Below are 22776 nucleotides of genomic sequence, written 5' to 3'. Positions count from 1 at the left end.
TCATTGCTTCCCCATGTCATTATGACAAGCGGCTACAAATCAATAGCGGCAGCAGAGGCAGCCCCGGCCCGCGCGCCCGTGATAAAGATTCACTCTCAACCCCGATTTGCTAATAGCACATAATAGCAGCCATTGGCGCCCCGCATTAAATCATACATTTCACTCGGCGTTTATTATGGGATTTTTAAAACTCCTCACCAAATTGGATTTTCTCGACGGTCTCTAATTTCCACATTTATCATTTAACATTAAACTCCTCTGTGGGGAGGGGGTTGGGAAGTGGGGAAGGAAAAGAGGAGCCAGGCAATTCTGTATTTTCCTCTTTCTTTTTTATGAAAACCCATAAATAATCCCAGGTATAGGTGCCATCAGCCCTGAAGTTTTATATCTATAAAATACCAGAATTTAGGATAGAATAGCTTTGGGACTCAGCTTACCTTCATGCAGCCCTGATAAAGAAGAGAAAAGAAAAAAAGAGAGCCATAAGGAAACAGATTTTAAATAACAAATCCAATAAACAAAATAGTCAACAAAGTAACTGGGTAGGAATAGAACTAGGGAAAATTACTGTGAATTTCTTTATTTGAAAGAGCTAATAGCAAGGAAAGATGGACCAAAATTTTTTTTGAAACCCAACAAAACATACACAAATAAAACCTTATTGTCTCTTTTTAGTTCATAGAAAATTAATGTAGCAAATGAAGTGAAAACTTAACACCAGAGGTGCTTTGCTGAGGCAGAGAACAGGAACCCTGCGATCCATGTGACCAGAGGACTGCATCAGAGGACGAGTGGTCAGGGAACTCTCCCCAGTTCACCTCAGTACCAGACACTCGTTCAGAGAACACACGTGACTGTCCCTGCTCTTACACCACGCAGAGCCTCTCAGGTCATGAGTATCAAGGCCCAGATCCTTCATCATCTTGGCCTGGAAAGAAGCATCCCGATCCCAGGCTACTGGAAGCACTCTCCATTCAGACATGAATTTGATTCTTGCATGAACAAAGGCCATGATTCCTGAAACGGGTGATGTGATAAAGGCATGGTGAATTAAGCTTTCAGTGTTCATGATTTCCAGCCATGAGACATGAACTCAATCAGCCTCTGTCCAACATCCGATTAGTACAGTCACCTCAATTCACAAACTACTGAGCAGTTTAACCAGGACTCTGCTTAAAAGTGCTGGGAGATTTTTGTTCTGGTATATTTTGGTTTCAGTAAAGAGCTCTTAGAGATAAAGTTCCTCAGTTCAGCTGCTGAGTCAACCACATCACAGGCCACACTCCAAGAGCTCTGGGCCTTTTGCAGCTGCATCTACATTGTTCTGAATCCAGCTGAGTGCAGGAGCAGCAACTCTAATTATCTTCTCTTAAACTTACAGCAAAAGTCACAACATTCCAGATCCTCTCTTTTGAACTGTTACCTGATCCCCTGAGCATTGACAGCAGTAGCAAAGGCTGGCAGGTGTAAATGCTCCTTGGAATCAGTCACCTCTCACAAAGCCAAAGACCATCCCAGCATGGTTTTTCCCTCCTTGGAAGGGCTGGTAACTTTCAGGGAATACAATTGCTACAGTTATTGAACCTGAGCACTGGCCACCGTCAATGTAATGAGTCACAGACTGAGCTCTGATGCCTTCACAGGAAGCAATGTGTGTCCTCCTATCTACAGCCAGAACATGAAATTGGCCAATGCAAAACTTAATCACCATTTACTTACTAGAGACATCTGTTCAAAATTAGAACATCAGCAATCTAGGAACACAGCAGCAGGAAAGAATGTCCTGGTTTAGGGCATCCCACACAGTAAAGGACAAAGACTCCACAGACAAACATTTGCTGCACAGCAAGTTTAAGGATGTGCTGGGGTCCCATTTCCTGGTTTTTCCTACTTTTTCTGTAGCATTGCCAATTCAGTTTGAGGCTTCCTGCTACCATTTCCTACTTCTTAGTTTCATACCTGCATTCAGGCATGGGAGCAGTCCCTAGGTGCTGGTGAATACACACTTTCCAATGCCTCCCACTGTTCCTTACAGCTCCAGAACCCAAAACATCCTGTGGTTTATTGATCCACCTAACCACACTTTGCCACCAATCTTTGCATTCTTCCTTACTCATGCATCAGAGTGGAAAGTGCGTGACGCATCACTTTCCAACTGACCTGAAGGGTTTTCACACCATGTAGTCACAATTCCCTGACAGCCACTCTTTCTCCTTCAGTTGCATCTGACAGAAAAATATCCAGTATTACCAGAGTAATTCTGTAGTTCTTGAGCAGACCAAGTGTGGTGGTGATGAATGTGGTCAGGCCCTGGCACAGGGTGCCCAGAGCAGCTGTGGCTGCCCCATCCCTGGAAGTGTCCAGGTTGGACAGGGCTTGGAGCAACCTGAGATAGTGGAAGGTGTCTCTGCCCAGGGCAGAGGGAACTAGGTCCTCTTTAAATGCCCCTTCCAACTTAACCCAGTCTGTGATTCTGTGACTTCAGAGCATAGTTGCTTCTATCCTGCCCCAAAGAGATCTACTAGTGGGTGGTGAATGTCTGAGAAAGAACAGTGAGTTATCTGTGGATAACTCACTTAAACCATGTTTAATTAGGCATCAGCAAGGTCTGCAGAACACCCTGGAATGAAAATGAATCAGAAAAGACTTCTTAGGAGCAATGCCACCCAAACATGGTTTCAGTCATGGTCAGGAAATCACATCCTGGGTTATCATGTTTGTGGTAAGAACATGGGATCTCATTTCTGTTATAATCACCCAGATCTGGATATTCATCTACAGGAGAAAATCAGTCTCTGCATGTGAAAACGAAAAGTGTGGATGTGCTCCCTTCTAGCTGAAAGGGGCTGCTGGTGCACCAGGTCTAAGCTCTACCTGACTTGGCCTTGCACAGGTTTACCCAGCTCCTGCTGGGAGGGATCTCTGATCACTGCAACCTTTTCTCTGCAGGAATTCCTTCTCCCATTAAACTTCCCAAACTGCAGTCTGTACAGCAGGTTGTCTGAAACTCATTTGTGCAAACACATTTAGAGATGATGATGTGTACAACATTATCTCGTGCATGCTTTGCGGTAATAAAACAGATCAAGTTTTAAGTGATCTGTCTGTGTAAAAGACTATAATAATAAAAAACACCCAAAGGTTATGGCATTAATTAAATCCTTCAAAGCCCATGCAGGCTGTTTCCCTGGGACACTGAACCAGCAGCTCAGTACCAGCAGTTTTTGTTCAGACTTCAGGTATTAAAACTACAGGAAACATGTGACTGTTGAATGAACACATGGCTTTATTGGTTTACAACAAAAAAAACCCCCAAACAATGCAGAACTCAAAGTATCAGAATTTGAATGGTCTCAAATACAAAAGGCAAATGCACAAAAGAGCATAGGGTCAGCAGAATTGTAGGATGACAAAAACACCATAAAGTTTATTTTTACCCCAGCAAATAAAAGGTTTCATTAAAAAAAATCAAACAGGACTTGCACAACTGGCTTTTAGCTAGCTTCTCCCTGCTTTGTGTCAGTGGGGTGAGGCCCAGAGTCAGCTCACCAGGACCGTCCCTTTCGGAACAAATGGACAAGACGACAGAACATATCAGTTGTAGTATGTTTCCATTTTCCTACCTTATTGAGAACACTGAAAAGTTTCTCCTTACATCTTATTAAGAGACAAATTCTGACTCAAGCCCAGCATAGCCAGGTGAACACTTCCCACCAGTACTGATGGGATCTGCCCCAGGTGTGTTTGGTCCAGACGGGGAGGCTGGAGGCTGGAAGACTCATCAGCACAGAGCTCCTTCTCACACAGGGAGCTTAGCACTGTGACACTTGGTGAATTCTGATCTCTTTCCATGAGTGATCTCCAGCACTGGAGTTAAGCCTGTGAGCACTCAGCCACAGAGAGGATAAAGGGATGCTGAGATCCTGCGTCCTCTCCTGTGGGACCAGGACAGGGTGGCACTCATGCTGACACACCCAGGCTCCAACCACGCCAGGATTTAGACACAGGGCGCTCTCAGCATCATGGCCTCAGCATTATAATTTGTTTCTTTTATTCTGTCAGTGCTCACACTTGTTGACCTTTCAATCACTGTTACCCTCTCTATCCTCATCGTGGCTTTCAGGGGGACAGCAGGTTTATTACAGGGCAATTGGGAGTGTTCTCAGCAGAGTCATTTGTCCAAGGGTAGTTCCTGCATCACTGTTCCTGATCAAACAGGATCAGAGAGCTAGGATGCAGGTTAAGTGGCCTTCCTACTCCTGGAATGCTGAAGGCCAAACAGAGGCACATTAGCAGAGCTATGAACAAATGTCAGCAAATGGGCAGCTGCGGCAGCTCTGTGCACAATGGGCTGCAGCTGGGGCAAACCTCGGTGCTAAACACAGTTATACTGAAATGTGAAAAGCTAAAGCAGTGTTTGTGTTTTCTGAGGATGGTGAGAAGGCAAATGATGTAAGAAACAGTGCTAAAATGGGTGAGGGTCTGCCCAAGGGGAAGCTACAGCAGGGCAGGATTTTATATTGACAAACTACCACCTTCCCAATATAAAGGAGGATTTTTCAGTACTATCCACTTCTGGAGTTCTAGCACTGGAAGGCAGCAGTTCCATCATTCAAACCAAAGCTGCAGATCACTTCAAACAGCTTAAGACAGGTCTGATTTAAATCCATCCAGACATGCTTCTGGCCAGTGCAAAACACAGACTCTAGCTAGAAGGGTTTGGGGTTTTTTTGTTTTTAATTGTGTGAAGAGGTGCCAGGGTCTAAAGCTGACCTGTGTTTCCACGTGATACACTGCAAGCAAACAGTAAGGTCTCTTCCAAAAACTGTCTCAGTGTTAGTGCTGTGCCCACAAGCAGCCCTGCCCAGCAGGCAGTCACCCTCTCTGACACTGCCAGAAGCCTTTCAGGCACCCCAAAGAGCAGCAGCGCCTGCCCAAGTCCTCCTGCAAGGTCCCAGGCACTGCCAGGTGTGCCCAGGAGCTGCTCTCACTCTGTAGGAACACACAGATAGAAATGGGGACCTGCACCTTTAAAGTTCTTCAGCATTAAATCAGTGATGCAGAGCGGCAATAATATCAAGCTATTCTGCTGACATGAGTCCTGGAGATACAGACCCAAACCAGCAAAGCTGATTAGTAGTGTGGGAGCTCCTTGCATGCTCCTCCAAAACACAATTAAAAGAGTTTTATTCTGAGTAACAAGAGGGTTAGAGGGTCACAAGAGTTTCCATTTCAAAAGGCAGCAGGATACAAGCCAGCAGGAAGAGGAAAGCAAATTGCCCAGATTTTGTGCTAGAAATACGTGGGTATTTAAGCTGCTGGGCTTCAATTTCTCACCAAAATTTTATCCCATCTTTCCTAAGGAAAATAGGAAAATCAGTACAAAGACAAACCTTTTCAATATAATGATGGCAATAACCCTGTTTCCACCTGCAGCAAGTAAAGGTTCTTTCACCTTGCTTCAACTTTGGGCTTCCCCATCGAGTCTTACAAAGAACCAATAAAAGTCCTTTTAACTTTCTCCATTTTAAAGTTTATTATTATTAAAACAAAGAGATTTAAACATTGTAGAGGAACCTCTAGCAAACAGTCTCTCACCCAGCACTGGCTTTAAGGAGCTAAAAATGTAGTCTCCCAAAAATACAGAAATATTGTCCAGTGTCTGGCAGTCTGCAGCTCACTTTGTTCCACCTTTCTTTTTGTGTGGCCCAGTCTGGCTGCAGTCAGCTGCCTTCCTGCAGGCTCCATGGAAGATTGCTTTTAGGAGATCTTCTACCTACATATTTTAACTGAATCAATGTGCAGCATTTCTATGAAATGAATGCTGCAGAGATGACAAAAACTGTCTAGATTTCCTTGGCTAGAGCCTAGAGGAGCAGAGCTGTTGGATTTCACAGAAACCAGCCAATACCAAATAATAATGAAAAAAATCTTAAACATCAGTGAAAGCGGTGTGGAAGGTGACTTCATTTAAATCTGAATGGTGGACAGATCTTGCATTGTTGACCTGATTTGGGATTTCCAGAAGTTGCTCGGCTTTCCTCAGATCAGTGTGACCTTGTTGTCAGCTCTCTGAGGACACGGGAAAGGGGAGATCTTTCCTCAAATGCTGCCAAAGCAACAGGCTGCTCACTCATTCCTGGCTTTTCTGCCAACATAAAGGTACCAGCAGAGAACTGATTTGCTCCAAAGCTTCTCTAGATACACCCAGAGAAATAAAACAACCCTTTTCTAAATAAATCAATTTCCAAATATTGTATTATGGGAACCCAAATAAATATTATTTTTATATTTAATTTTTTTTTTAAATTCTAACATGAAGATTCCAGGTTTGTGTGAAAAAAAGACAAACTGCATTGGAATCTTGCATTCAAACTTTTCTGTTCATTCCCTCTCCTGACCCCACATGCCACGAAAAAGCTTTAGGAGCACAACTTGAAGGATGCTCATGTGCTTTTATAGTCAGTAAAAATAGTTTTGTACATAATTAAGCCTTTTCTGCTTTATGAAAAGCCTTTTTCTTCATAAAGGAAATATAGCCTAGGTAATAGTAATCAGACCTGTCCATGAAAAAAAAAAAAAAAGGGACAAGTATTACAATGGCTGTAGAAAATCCTGCATATCTCCAGAGTAGGAACAATAGGGCAATTCAGCGTCAGGCACTGCTGAATTTTCTAATCAGATAAAACCTTATGCAGTTGTTACATCATTTTGATTCATTCATTTAGTAGCAGGAAGGTGAAACCTGGGATATGTTTGCTCAGAAAAAAAGAGGTTTTGTTTTTCCTTTTTTATGACAACATTAAAGAATTGTCTTTGTTCCTAAACTCCTCAATATACATACACATTCAAATAAGTAATTCTATATACTTACATAAATAATATTATATAGAAGGCATCTTATTGCTTTCTATATTGTATATATTTAATGTACATTATTCTATTGCAGAAACTTATATTGAGTGATTTTTATACCACACCATTATCTGATCCTGTGCTGTTTAGGATTAGCACTCCAAATATTCTAAAAGCCAAGCTGAAGTTATTAGTGAGAGTACAGTGTCCTTAGAGTTGGCTTATAAACAAATGTTAATAAACTGAACACATCAATGCAGCATTAATTGCTCACCTCACTGTGCACAGAATCATACACTCTTGTTCCTGCAGCCAGGAACAGTTCACTCCCTGAATTTGGATGTCTCAGGTCCAAATGCTCATCTGTTTTTTGAGAAAACAACAGAATTTCAACTGGGCTTCTGAACTCCAGTTTTTGTCTGTGCTATGATTAGACATTAGTGGTAGTGAGACTCCAAGCATTGTGTTACTGTTAATGCTTCCACATGCCTGGGAACATTCCGGACCTGGTGGCACAGGGACATCGTGGGTTACAGGCCTCCTGCCCAAGCCTCCAAAGAGACCTTTCCCCTCTCTTGCACACAACTGTCCCTGCATCTGCTCTCTGCAGAACTACCTCCCACTCCTGAATCTAGCTTCTAGACATTTCTGCAATGTGCTTCAGGGCAGTTTTTACTGCTCTGTAAAACCCTGGTTCAAGGAACACCTCACATTCACAGTGACTGGGGGATGCTGACTCAGAGAAAGCCAGTAGTGTTTGCCACAGTGTAATCCTGTATGGAGAATACTGACTAAATACTATTTTTATATTCATTAAATGTATTATTTTACATATATTGTTAAATATCACTTTGTGTAATTCTTTCTCAAAATGCAGAACACATAAATCTGTGTGCTGCTCTTTAAAGAACTGGCCTCCCAAGGCAAAGTTCCGTGTCAGTAACATCTGTGGCCTGTATCCACACTACAAAACTGTGACATTCTCAGCTGAGGCTGCAAACCCCCATCACCGTGTCCTTTTCCTGAGTCTCTCAGCCCACCAAACCCACATATTCTGTTGCTTCCAGGTGCCAGTGAGACCTGCCACACGTAGTGCCAGAGCACAGCTGAGCTCGGGTGTCAGCCTTTGTTCCTGATTTCTCGGAATTCCTCAGCCGAAGTGCGATGACCCAGGGCTTTTGTACTTCATTTCACAGAGCCTTCCCTACCTCCCATTCTGCAGCCTGCAAGGATTGCTTTCCACACACTTCCTTCCTCAGCCTGGCCCTTGGGAAAGAAGCAAAATGTTTACAGGAGGCAGCCTGGGCACACTGAGCCTTGCTGAGGGTTTGGTTGCAGCATTTCTGCTCCCAGTCTAACCAACATCAAAGATGTCTAGACATTTTCATTTTTAATCATCCCAAATCAGCTTGTTTTTCAGCCCAGCTAGTTGAGACCCCCTCATCCAGAGGATGTCAGTAGGGCAACGTGCTGGTTTTCACCCAGAGAGCAGAGCCCATGATAAATAACACTCAGAGCTCTGCGAGGATGAGTGTCCTCTACAGCTCACAGCCCACAGGCTTCATTATTGCATCGCCCATAATTCAATTCACCCTTCCTAAAAGGTCTCTTGCTGCACCCAACCCCCACCTCTGAAAACACGTCCCACTAATAATTCCCGATTAATGCCGTCAATTACCAACTCTCCCCCAGCCCCTCGCCATCCCCTGATTGGGTTGGAATGGAAGGGAAGCAGCATCTAACTGGGGAGAAATAGAAGTAGGGTAAAATAGCAATAAAAAGTAATTACATAAAAATGCTAAACATATTACATCTGTTAGTTTGCTGAGCCCAGTGGGCTTGACAATTCCAGATTTTTGCCTTTGTCCGTGCTCAGACAGACAAGAATAAGAGAAACCGGGAAAGGATCTTTCAATAAGATTATTAAATCAGTGCATGAAAAATAAGTCGTCATTACATTGCAAAAGGGAGAGAGAAACTCGCTGAAATGTCTTTCTGCAGCTTTGCCTTTGTGATCTGCAAGGTGCTGTGCTCCTGCTTACACTCTGTTGCCCTGGCAACATACTCCTGTAAAATAAAGATTATTAAAGCGCATATGATTATTTGGCCGCACAGTGAATGAGGCAGCCGCTTCTGAAATTCCTTATCAGAGAAATTCAATTTTAGGCCAAATTGTGTTTTCACTGCCTCTCAGCTTCTCCCTCCCCCCTCCCTGCAATACCAATAAAACCATCATCTCCCCAGCTGTACATGATATTTTGTCACTAACTCTTTCACGCCTTTCCTTTCCCATTCCGGGTTTTATTTTTACCCTGTCAAAGGAGAATGCTCTCCCCAATTTGTAAGCTTTTATACCTTACAGTTTTTTTTTTCTGGCAGCTTCAGCCTTTTTTTCCCCCTGCAGCAGCCAGCGGCCTCCTCGCCCGCTGTGGCAGCAGGAAGGCACTTTCCCCTCCAGGCCAGGCCGGGGGCCAGGGCCACAAGCCAGCTGGGAGCCCCGGAAGGTGAGGGATGAGCACGGAAGGGGTCACAACACCAACTACCCTTCACACCTTGTGGAGCCCCGTCTGCTGTAGGGCTCAGCCCCGGGGCGCTGCTGCCCGGCCCACGGCGATCCCGACCAGGGGTTTGAGGTGCCAGTTCTGTGGCTCACAGCTCCGCCGGGCCCGCCGAGGTGCTTCCTGCGGGACACACAGCCCGAAGCTCAGCGGCATCTCCGCTGCCCGATGTCCCCGCCACTGCCACAGCCCAGAGTGGCGGTCCCTGGCACGGGCACCTGTCCCTGCCCCGGGGCCACCGCCACTCGAGCGCTGTGGCTGTGCGCTGCGGTCACACCGGGCCCGGTACTCGGACACACGGTCAGACACGGTCACACCCGGCCCGGCGCTCGGACACACGGACACACACGGACACACGCGGACACACACGGTCAGACACGGTCACACCCGACCCAGTGCTCGGACACACGGTCACACACGGTCACACCCGGCGCTCGGACACACACGGACACACACACACGTCAGACCCCGCCCGCCCGGGCGCGTCCCGCCGGTCCCGGTGCGGGATCCCGGTGCGGGTCCCGGTGCAGGGTCCCGGTGCGGGTCCCGGTGCAGGGTCCCGGTGCGGGGGTCCCGGTGCGGGGGTCCCGGTGCGGGGTCCCGGTGCGGGGTCCCGGTGCGGATCCCGGTGCGGTCCCGGTGCAGGGTCCCGGTGCGGGGGTCCCGGTGCGGGTCCCGGTGCGGGGGTCCCGGTGCGGATCCCGGTGCGGGTCCCGGTGCAGGGTCCCGGTGCGGGTCCCGGTGCAGGGTCCCGGTGCGGGGGTCCCGGTGCGGGGGTCCCGGGCGGCGCACCAGGGGGCGCTGGCGGCCCGCCGCCGCCGCCGCCGCGCGCCGCAGGGCGGGCCCGGGAGCGCGGGGAGCCCGCGGCGGGCGGGGCGGCTGAGGGGCGGCGGGGACGGCCCTGAGGGACGCCTCTGAGGGCACTCCCGTTGTGCGGGGACAGCCGCGAGGGGACACCTCCTGTGCAGGGGGCACCTGTGGGGGGCACCTCCGCTGCGGGGGCACCTACACGGGGGTACAGCGGGGCCGGCTCCGCTCCCGGCCCGGCCCGGGCAGCGGACGCCCTGCACAGTCCGGCGGCCTTTAGTGGATCTCCTTGCCCCGCTACAGTCAAATCAAAAAACAACGGCCAGTTTTGGCAGTCGGGCCCAGCTGGGAATTAAAAATAAAACGGTGCACAACCGAGCCACAGCCCAGGCCAGTCCCAGGTGTCCCTGTCTCCTGCACGCTGGGGCTGAGGTCCGAGTTGAGTAAATGAGCCCCGTTCACCAGGCACAAGGTATTCTGCTTTTTCAGGTAGCATTAAAAAACTACATAGACTCCAGAAAGGAAATGAAATTGCTTCTCTTAATATTAAACTTGTAATTGTTCCTATTTTTCCTCAATATTTGATGACAGTGAACCAAAGCGACTGACAGCCTTTGTGCAACTCTTCGAGGGCGACCGCAGTGCGGCGAGGAGGAGTGAAGATTTCTGAAGGCAGAATGGTGAAGATGAAAGCGAGCCTCAGAACTAACATGTGTGCTTCATTTTTTAAAGATGGAACAGAGAGGAGGCACAATTACCTTAGATTTAGAAGATCTTAGTTCAAGCCCTGACCTACTGAAGCTTTCCATACCTCGGCTTCTCCTCCCTATCTTAAAACCATGTAATAGCTGTTGCCTACCTGGCAGATAATTGCAAGGATAAATATCTCGGAGGCTGGTTGGTGCAACAGAAAAAATGCCTAATATTGGCAACACAAGGTACCCCAGATCTGGCCTCCAGTTTGCTCATAGTCAGCAGAAGATAACAATGACTAATAACAGGAACAGAATTGGAAAGGGCACTAAAAGGGGATAAGGGATTGTAACAGAAATAAGTTCGCCGGTGTAATACCTGGAAAATTTCCTTTTTATTGGGGTGGGGAGTGATCATCCACTATCCCCTTAATAAACACAGATGCATTGCAGGAAAAACAAAACCAACAAAGCAACTGCTGAGTCTGAGAAGCAGCACTAGACAGGTTTAGAAAATCCTCACGGACAGCATAATTCCCTGTACAAACCAGGGCAGCTTCCTGGGCTCATTAGAGAAGTCTAAGTGGTTCCTGAACTCTGTCCTCCCTGGCCAATCCCCCTGTGTTATCTCTTTTGACCATTACCTGAAGTGAAACATAATTTTGGTTACTGAGATCACTTTGGAGGGTGGTAGAAGCCTTGATTTCCCCTAGAAGAACAAACAGGCGCAGTTACAATCAATGGTGATTCTGGACAGCCCCAAATAGCTCAAGTTCTTGTCCTCTGAGAATGTAAAATACACAAAGGTCCTAGTTCCTGAGCATTAATGATTTAAAATAGCTTCTACAAATAGGCAAAAAAAGCTCAAGAACAGTTACACTGATCAAAGCAAAGGCCCACACATTTTTTGGTGCTAGATTACGTGTCTGGGAGCACTGGGAGCAAATGACATCAGCAGTCATAGTTTCTAGGAGCAAGAAAGTCTTCTACAGACTGGGGAACCCATAGCATGGAAATAAGAGAATCTAAAGGATTTTGGGAAAAGGAACAAGCAGCTGACTATAAATACCCTGAGTGCCTTTGTTCCTGGTGACTGTGTTTTTAAAAGGACACAGGAAAATGGGAGACAGTGCAGAGTCATAAAAATTATTTGAGAACTGGAATGGCTGCCTGAGAATGAGACACTTAAGGAGCTCGATCTGTTTAGTTTATTAAAAAGATCAAGAGATGGTTTGATTACGATGTATAAGTACCTTCAAAGGGAGAAAATACCAGGTCCTAGAGGGCTCTTTAATCCAGCCAAGAAAGGCATAACAAGAACCAATTGCTGGAAGCTGAAGCCAGACCAGCTTAAATTGGAAATCAGGCACAGTTTTATAGTGAGAATGATTAGACATTAAAAACCCTGCCCTATCAAAGGAAGGAGGATTTTTCATCTTTTAATATCTCCAAATCAAGACAGGATGCCTTTCAGTAGAGTAAGCTTGAGTTTAAAAAAACGACTCAATGCAAGGGTAATTGAGCAATATTTAATGACTTATCATAGGCAAGGAAAGCTCTAACATCTTAATTTGGAATGACAGCTCAAAGTTTGGCAGCACGTATCTTTGGCAAACAGGTATGCTGCCTGCACTGTGTGACAGAAACTGCTGAGACCCGACTGTGTTTTCTGCCTCGGAGAAAGATCAGATGGCAGGTGCCAATCAGAAATCTAGTAATGTAAAAACTGACACCATTTTTCCATAGTCAGCACTTCCATGTCCTGCAAAGGCCTCCCCTGGGCAGAGCCATGGCTGTGGCACTATGAATGAGTCTTCTGAAGCCCTGGGCCACGTATATGAAGCCATAATAAAGACTATAAATTAACGTTCTGAATGATCAGACTGTGGCTGCAGCTACCAGCTACAGCTGAAAAGGGGACACCAGCCCATGAGTGGAACTAGACACATTTATGCCCTTTTCTGTGGACAGATATTCCAGGACTTGTGGTTGCCTGACTGCCCAAACTAGGCCTGGATGCTCCATGAGAGCAGATGGATACAGAGAACCAGGCTGGACCCAACAAAGAGACACAGCAACCAGGCAGAGAAGGCAGGGTAGATGCTGTTATTTGACTGCACAGCAGTTGTGGATTTACGTAAGGCTAAAACACACCCCAGTGTACATGAGAAAGAGTTCAAGTGTCTACTCAACAACACAAGGAAGCACAGACTGTCCCAGCAGCATTGCCCAGGGTTTTTTCATTACTTTTCATTACTTTGTGTCATATTCTCTCTTCACAGGTTATCATCAGTCTTGAGGATTCTTTTTGTGGAAGATCTTTGTGCCACAGCCATCATTCTTATCCTTCTCTAAACATGTAGATCAGTGGGCTCCAAACTTTTTTTGATTGTGCACCTGATTAGTAAAGAAATTTTGAGTGCCAACACCAATGTATGTGTATTTATCTACAGTTATCTCCACATACTACAGTATTATATACTTTATAAAGCATACACAAAATTAGACATTTACAAAGGATAAGGATGAAATAAACACTGTTTTAAATTTTTAAAATTTATTACTGCAAAAAAAAAAATTTCTTCCTGTGCCGTAATAGATAGTCTTGTACATCCCACTGATCTAGATCCACAAGGCACCTTTCAAAGATGACCAACCTTCTAAATTCTTCTAAACAATTCTGTGGAGATGCCTTAGATTCCCTGATGGGAAAGTGGCAAACTACTGAAGGCTGAGCCTTAGTGACATGACACAAGGCAACCGCCAACTTTGGAATTCGTAAGGATTTAAAACTGGGCAAAAGCTGACCAGCCATTACCATGCAGAAAGTTTCCAGGAGCTGAACAGTGCAGCTATGATCTCAGGTAAGAATCTAAACAAAACATGCTGTCACAAGAGGAGCGCTGACCCCAAAACCTGTGGTAAAGCCAAATGTGGAGAGAGGCTCAATCAACGCTGAACTTCTTTAGTGCTGAGCATGATATAAGACATGGAGCAGTGCCAGAGGCACACACTTGGTGCTGCATGCCAAACCAGCCGTCTGCCTGAGCTCTGGCAGCAACCAACTCCTGAGAGCAAGCTGCTGAAGGTGAAAACGAGTGGGACCCCTTCCAAGTCTAACACTTAGGCTTATCACCAGATAAGAGCCAGAGTTCTCTGGCACAGTGTCAGGCAACCAGAATCAACACTCCTGAGTTTCTGAAGTGAGCCCTGGAATTTGGGAGCCCTCTGGGCAGGTGCCTGGGAGACAGACAGTAGAGTAAGATGAAAATGTTCTGTTCCCAGGTGTCTGTGGAACCCTCTGGCTCTAGGGACACTCAGGGGGTGAAGGAGCACGTTACTAGGAAGACTCTTTGCCACAAGATTCATATGGAACTTCAGCTGAGAGAAGCCAAGGCACGACCAATGCACACTTGCTCAGCGATTGCCCACCTGCATTCACACACAAGGACAGAACCTGCATCTCTGACATCGAGAGAGAACTTTGAAATACATCTGTGTTATGCCAGAGTCTCATGAGTCTGCGATATTTGCTGGGCGTGTGACAATTCCTGTTTCAGGGCTGAAGTGTTCTACACCTTCTAATCCAATTTCGGTTGACTCAGTCAATGGACTTTTCATCATTTCCTTCATATTCCCATCATGATGGGTCTCATAAATCTTGCTAATGGAGGATATTACCTGATATCTGAGATACATTTTCCTTCTTGCATTATGAACACAATGCATTTAATTTGCATTCCTTAGGCCCTGTCCAAGGCAATTCTTCTCCATAGTTTCTGTTTATGGTCTTCATATGCTTGTGGACAAGTACAACACTCTTCATTTATTTTGCCAAGTTAAACACATCTAATTCTTTTCATTTTTCTTCATAAATCATGACTTCTAGCCCTTGAACACAGTTTTACAAAGAAAAGTTATTTCAGAAATGGTGCTGCCTGGGATCCACATTTACTAATCTCCCAGCAACTGTTCCATCATTTTTCTAACAGCCTGTGCTTGGCACTAATTCAACGTTTTTTTCTTTTTCCTTCTTTTTTTTTGGTCTGGGTCCTCTACCGAGCAGTATGGGGAAAATCTTAGGCTTGTAGTGTCAGCCTTACATATTTTCACAGCAGTCAGTTCCTTCTGAATTCACTTTTGCCATCTTGCATGCAGAAATTAATACAAAAATTTTTGAGAAATCAAATCAAATTTGATGGAATTCTGCAACACTGTCACTCTTCTCAAATACAATATAATCCTTGATCAGAAGTTACTGATAAAAATCTTCTATTTATTTTAGGCACCTACTATGTATTAGATGTTTAAAAATACCTCTCCCTGTAAGTGCAAACCTCATATTCTCTATGCAATTCTGGTACCCTGATGCTTCCCAGGGCATTCACGTTCCTGTGGCTAAGTAGACAAAGATTCACCAGCAGAATAAATCCAGTCTGGTTGATTCAAACTTACAGGAATAACACACCTTAAACAAAAAGTTATTTTACTTCTTTAGGTACCCAGTGTCATCCACACTTACTAAAAAGACCAGAACAAGCATCCAGGCAGCTGTCTTGGAGCAGGAGGTGCCTCATGACAGACATGCTTTCAAGCATAGGAGCTTTTTAGTGATTATGCTTCACAGATCATGAGCCAGAAAAATTCGGACAATATTTTACGATGTACTGAGCAATACTGACTTGAATCTCTTTTTTGAAAGGAGAAAAAGGAAAAGGTGTTCCTCACATGGATTCTGCAATCCCTCGCTCAGCAGTTTATTATCTTCCAAATTAATTCTCAATATTTTGTAAAAAACAAAACAAAACAAAACCCAAAAAAAAACAAAAAACAAAAAACTAATGAATTTCTTTTACATAAAGGACCCATACATGGAAGTGGTTTTCTATTTATAGTCCTCCTTTCCAAGTGTTCTATTAACATCCTACATTGTGAAATGTTTCCATTGCTCACTGATAGCTTTGTGCTGCTGTGTTTTCCCCTTTGTCAAGGCCCATTTATGAAATCAGTTCAGGGCTCATCCATTTTAGATTCCTGAGTGACTCTCTGTAATGATTTCTTTATTCTCTCCACCCCACATATACCATAAGCCATTTCTTACTTCATTTTAGAATTTACTCAACCTTTTTGATTACTCTCCCTCTCTTTACATCGTAAATAATCCTCAATATTCTGATTTTTGCCCTATTTCCTTTCATCATTTCAAGTAAAGGTGGCTTTGTACCATCAAATCTTTGAGCTACATCAATCACCTCTTCTGTCTTGTATCTTCCTTTATCAGATGAATTAGTTGTGATGTGCTTATGATATATTTAAATTCTTGTCTGTTTTTCTCTCTACTTGTATTCGGTTTTTTTTAAAACATTTATTGCACCCATTTCTCTGACACTAGTTGCGTAGTTCCTTGAAATTTATCAGAATTTTTAACAGTCTGGTATTTCCTGTTATGTGCAACTTACTGTGAATTCAAGGATTTACCTCTTCAAAGCTGATGCAGAGCTGCTCTTTCCGTTCTCAGACCCCACTGAGCTCTGAACTGCAGCTCTGACAGGGAAATTCTCCCTTTTTTCATCCCCTTTCACAATTTTCCCAGCCAAGGAGATTAGTGATGTTCTACTTCCATGTTATTGTTCTGAGCAATTACTCCAAAGATCTTACTGATACAGACTTGAAAGAGTGAGAAAAACAAGAAATACCCTTTAATTACCAAGGACAAAATGAGTACCTGCACTTCAGCTGAGGATGAAAGGCACTGTTTCATGTTCCACCTCAAATTCCTCATCCAACACTGAAGTTTCCACTAAATTCTGAGGAACTCAGGGCTGAGAAGGGTCTGCCCTGCTTTGGATCAACATGGTTTGTCTGTCTACACACAGTGAAATGTGTGCCCTGTGCTTCCAGGGATTCCTCAGGAATGTGCTATCATGTCTTATCAACACACAGTACTTATCAAGTGTTGATGCAAAAAGCCCATAGGAACATGTGCAAACCAACTTCAGAAGAAGAAATAATGAGGAAGACCTGAGGGAGTTTATAAAGACACCAGGAGTAAAATTTGGTTATTAGAAACACTTTTGTAATGCTGAACACATCCCAGTGACCAGCAAAATCCCCCATGCACTTTTAAAGGGACAAAAGAGCATAAAGGCAATATAGTGCAGATTCTGAAGAGGTCTCTTCCAGAAGACTGAGCAAGTCAGAAAACACTGTCAAGTGCATCGGATACCTTCAGTTCAGTTTGTCAGAAATACCACAGCACATTGGGGTGGCAACAGCGGGCGAGAGAAGGGTTTTGTAAGAGAAATGTATTTGCAGTGCCACACTCCCTTGTACTTGTGCTCAGGGTGGGGCTTTATTAACAAATTATTCAGATATTTTGAGTCACAGACAGACAAATTGTTTATAAACTGATTAAAACCAAAACATTTTGAAAATTTAAATAAATTTAAAAACGAAACAGAAAGGTTGTAGTTATTTATTATGTCAAGTAACCAGCTCCCATCCTGCTTGTTGCTGAGTGCTGCTCAGGGAGGGTGGCTGCAGGCTTTGGCAGGCTCCTAACTCATACAGGAGGACCCAAAAAAACACCAAACAATTATAGGCTCCTCAAGAACATTCTGAGTGCTCTTGTAAGAATTAAAAAAGAAGAAGAAAACTCTACCAAGCTGAAGCTGAGAAGATGACGCATGTAAATAAAGAGAACAAGATGCTCCAAGAAGTGGGCTGTGTTATTTCTTATAGTAAAATCTGTGCATGGAGAGCAAAGCTATGATAAAAAAGTTGCAGCTTATTGTTTATTGCCTCAGTGATATCCAGAGGAAATCTGCTTAGTCTGCAACCCAGAGGAGGATTTTCCCACCTTCCAGCTATAAAAACCTGAAACTAATTCAGTGTTCTCTGGCCACTCATAATACAGCCTCTACAATCTAAACATAATTAACAACACTGCTGCTGCTGCTAATGAATAAGCTAGAAAAGAATCTACCTCACTCTTGTCTAATGTTAATTTTCCAGGGAGAAAGGGAGAGAGACAGGCAAGGATGACAAAGTAATATTTTGAGGTCAAAGCAGGCAATTGCAATTCCATTCCATAATGCCATTACTTTCTGAGCAGTGATTACCAAAGGAATCTCTCCAGGTTAAAAAAAAAAAAGTCCATCCACCTTTCAGGCCTTCCTGGTTCTGAAACTGACGAACAGATATTACCAACACCTTCACATTGGCTGGAGCCTTTCCCAGCTGCATTCATGAACAGATCATCACAGGCAGCTCAACACCTAAAAAGACCTTTGAAAATATTTCCTATTCATGTTCAGACCTTTTTTTTTTTTCTAAACATAATAGCAACCTCTCCTGTCCCACTAAAATTCGAAGCACAAAAAAACCAAAAGCAAAATATATTCCTCTACTCTTCCCCTGCAGATCAGCACAAGCTATTCTTAACATCAGGTCAATAGCAACACAACAAGGAGAAAACTTTTCAATATTAATTTTTTAAGTTAGTCCAATTAAAAGTAACACCTTCAATCTGCCTTATGCTGCATTTTCCAAACATTTTAAAACATTCAGTACAAAATGCTGATCATGAAAGAAACTGAAAGCTAGCTGCTGAGCTCTGCCAGGAGGAAAAACTTTGTCCCTAGGGAAGTAGCCAGCAATCGGACACAGGATCCAGCAAGTTACCCCAACCTCTGTCCTATTCCAAGGGCTTCCCTTAATCCAATTGTTTAGATACAGTTTGATATTATTATCCCAGATCTCATTACAATATTGCAGAGAGCAGTCTGTAAGTCCTGAATTGAGAATAAAGAATGGGCTGCAAAATAGTCAGTTCTAATCCTGGCTACATGAAAAAATCTCTGCTAACAACAAGGCATCTTTGCTTGGAGGGAGGGGCAGACAAAGATGATGGAAAAAACAAGGCTGATGAACTATCAAGGAACTACCAAAAAAGGAAAGTTCAAAGCTTGTCTCCTCCCCTCAACTCTTTAGGCATAGTTTGGAAACATCTACACTTTCACAGGAAAGACAGGGCAGGTGTCAATCCCTGGTCAGAGACCCACCTGTGCTAAGAAACAACTAACATGCCCTCCACCTCCAATGGGCTCTTAATTATGTGTTATCCCCAGATTATCAAATTACATTTCTCACTCTTGAAGTTCTGTCCAGAGCTATCTTCCATCTCTCCAGTCTGAGGAACCAGCTTAGCATTGTGTCTTCCTGAATAATTTGAGTTGGAATCAAATTTGGCAGAGCAGCAGTGGATGACACCAAAATATGAGTGCAGTAGTACCTGTGCGCACCATTTCTTGAAACTACCATTTCATACGGTTATTTCTCACCACCTGACTCTCAGGTCACAGGAAGTGTGGCCTAAAAATGTATTTACAATATTTGCCTTTACAACAAGCTTCGTAAATTCTACTAGATCTTGTTAAAAAGTATTTAATTTTCTTTTTGTAAAGGAACTGTCCCCTGTTGGTTCTTTTATTAGAATAAGCATAAACAACAGTTTCACATTCCTCGTGTGCCATGACCTGCTCTCCCTGTGGCACTGAAACGGGCATGGGCACCTCTCTCCACACTCAGTGTTATTGGGTGGAGTGTGTGAACAACTTCCAGTCCCACTCTGCAAAAACCTCTGATAAAAACTTGGAACTCTGAGGATGAGAAGAAAAGAAGATTATATACACACATACAAAATAAACAGCGGGTGTAATTGTTTGCAAGGCTGCTACAGCTTTGAACTATCCTGATTTTGAGGGCTGCTATTTTGATAAACCTTGGTTATAGCCCTCTGGAAAGTGACAACAGGCTCTCATGACGTCCAACGCAGTTCCACCAACCCAGACTGGTGGCCAGTAATCCTCAATTGCTGGAACAGTGATTTAGCTCCCAGCAGCATAGTTTGTCAATTATTTCCTCTTCCTCTTTAATATATCACTTTTTTTTCAGTATTTGTTTAAATTCTAGGCAGCAAGAATGAGAAATCATATAATCTTCCTGAAGAGCCTCACATACTGAACACTGCTAAATATTTGGCAAGATAAATGACAGAGCTGCTCTAAAGGAATCATGTATTCTAGATATAAAAAAAGATACATCTGTTGTCTCTTTTGTCAATGTGAAAGGTGAGCCACATAAAACATGGGATAGCAAAATACTGAGGAATGACAGAAGACATACCCATGTCAATTCAGGTGTTAGGTTATCCCATGTCCTTTCATTTCTGAGGATCTGACATGCTTTGTTTTTCAGAAAGATGTGCAGGAGACCAAAGTAAAGGTTATTAGATCTTGCTGGTCTGAAATCTAGGGGGAAAAAAGATACCTCTTAGTTTTGCACACGGGTGTTGTTTGGTTTGACTCTGTCGGGAGTCAACCTGGGAGGCTCGGACACCTGTCAGTGTCCATCAGAACACTCAACCTTTGCAGCCAAGTTTGTAGAGGTGTTCCACAGCACCACTTTTCACCTTTTGGCCATGTGAAAAGGCCATGACTTTCAAGTCACACGCTCCCTGGGACTACACTCAAAAAGTGCTGCACAGGACCCCACAGAGGCTTAGTAAAGTGATGGATCAGGAGAGCAGGAACCTGAAATTTTATGTCCCAGAAGCAGCATGAACAGCTGGTTGAAGACTTTCATTAGCAGAGATCAAGTAGGGACACCTCCCTCACCGCTGCAACGGTGCTGCACACCAGAGTATCCCATTAGCCCTCCCAGGTGGGAAAAAGGCATTTTTTTTCCTCAATAAAAGAACAAAGACCATTGATTTTTCTGTTTATAGAGGGCAGGCAAAACCAACTCAGGTAAAGTCCTCCTTCTCTAGTACTTGTTTGAGATGCACTGTGTGGTTGAGTTCTTATAGCTGAAAAAATTGCATCTCAAGCTGTGAAGCAGAGAGTTCTCCAGCTCTCACCTGTGTCAGTGCAGTGGCTGCAGTAGGAGCAAACTTCTCTTCTGGAGAAGGAGGGTGGGCACCTGACACAACTGGCATTCAAGTGAAAGAAAGAGGTTGCAAGGCTTTAACCTATAACCTGATTTACATTATTATTTACACTATTTTACATTTAAAGTACAAAAATATATTATTTTAGCTCTTTCCTGGATGCTCATTGTAGCGCACTGACTGACCACTTTATCCCTTTGCAAAAGGTGGCACAGACACTTCATAAATGTTTACTCCAGCATTAAATATTTTTGCTTCAGTGTGCATATGATTCACTAGTAGGCTCCCAGGTTTGCCTGGATTATTTGTTACATTTCTTGAAAATGTACTAAAATGTACTAAATTCACTAAAAAAGCAAGGATCCTGGAAGACTCCTGTTCAGTAAACAGGAATGCCAATATCCTCCATGCTAACAGCCCTGACTGAAGTCGTTAATTAAGAGGAGGAATTAACACCAGGGCAGTTATTCTGTTGAACGCCAATAGACAGCAGCACTGAGAAAACTTTTTTTCCCTTGTTTTTTACTGTTGGTTTGGGAAAAGGAATCTTTGAAAGCAGAAGACAGCAAAGAATAAAACCAAACACACCAGTCATCAATGGATGAATTCTAATATCAATTATTAAAGACAGTTCTAATAGTTGTCTCGCAGAATATGGACTTTTCACATAAGAAACAGAACAGGAATATACCTCTCAGACCCAGCACCCTCTCCCTTGTCCAGTGCAGGCAGTGGGATAGGGCACACTCCTCAAGCTGAGCAAGTCTCCACTGAGACGTTTTCTCTGCCAGTGTATTATCTGTCAGGAAAAGGTGGGGAGCTGGGGGAAGACCCTCAAGCATTTCTCTCCTCAAATCATCTCAGTCATTTCATTTTGCAGATGTATCATGATGAAAATATCACCAAACATCTTACCAAAATGAAAGTGTTTAGCCTCGAGAGGGGCTGAGTTGCACAGCCATGATTGTGATCATGGCCATCCCTGGTGGTAACACCCTCAGCACAGCGAAAAGATCTGCAAAGGACTGGAAAGTGCCCAGGGGTTCACTGGCAGCCATGAGGGGAGGCAGAACAGGATCCCAGTGTGCATGGACACAAAAAAAAAAAAAAATGTCCAAGCAGTAAAAATATTCCGAACTACTTCAGCTAAATATTTCAGTGTAACATTTATAGTGCTATCTACTAAGTTAGAGCTCCTGCATAGGGAACTCTGCACTTTAATGTGTATTTCTATATTAACTTAATATTATTTTCCCATTGAGTTTTAAACTGAACTAGGAAACACCAATTCTTTCCCATTAGTACTTTGGTAAAGTATTTTGAATCCCCTGCTGTACAATTTAGTTCTACTTGCTGATGTTTCTTTCCTTATCACTTCATCCCCCCAAGCTAGCCAGTATTCCTTCCTTGCCATCCCATGTTAATCAATCAGTTATCACTGCTACTCGACATCTGTTCATGCTAAAGAAGGGAAGAAATGAGGGAGGGATGTACTGGGGCAGCTGGGGAACAGGGAAAGAGCCTTCAAGTAATTAGAAGGTTGTTAATAAAGAGTGAAAACCTTTCTCCATGTTCACAGAACACAAAACCATGGAAGTAAGTATGAACTGTAGTAAGGGAGATTTAGATTAAATAAAGGAACCCCCCCCCTCCCAAACAGAAAATGTAATTAAGCACTGGAATACATTTCTCTAAGTGTATCAATCACCTCCAGAGATGGTGGAACCTTTTATGGTTCTTCCCAGATGTAAATCCACAGATGAATCCTGGACATCCCTTTCCCTTACCTTTCAGATATTGTTCTTTACTATTTTCTTGCAAGATAACCAAGTTTGATTTTTTCATTTAACAAATGGTGCAGAGTTACTAAATCTTTTGGTAAAAGAAATTGCTTGTCTAAGGGACACCAGTGCTC

General features: G+C 43.8%; 1 protein-coding gene across 2 annotated transcripts in view; it reads right to left on the bottom strand.

Annotated features, from left to right (window-relative positions):
• Positions 1-22776, bottom strand: part of LOC128793409 (uncharacterized) — a 78357-nt gene that overhangs the window by 39125 nt on the left and 16456 nt on the right. The gene's annotated exons all lie outside the window — the stretch shown is intronic.

The sequence above is a fragment of the Vidua chalybeata genome, chromosome 11 (assembly GCF_026979565.1).
Source record: "Vidua chalybeata isolate OUT-0048 chromosome 11, bVidCha1 merged haplotype, whole genome shotgun sequence".
Taxonomy (NCBI): domain Eukaryota; kingdom Metazoa; phylum Chordata; class Aves; order Passeriformes; family Viduidae; genus Vidua; species Vidua chalybeata.
Note: the sequence above shows the minus strand (reverse complement) of the source record. Positions and strands in the feature narration are given on the sequence as shown.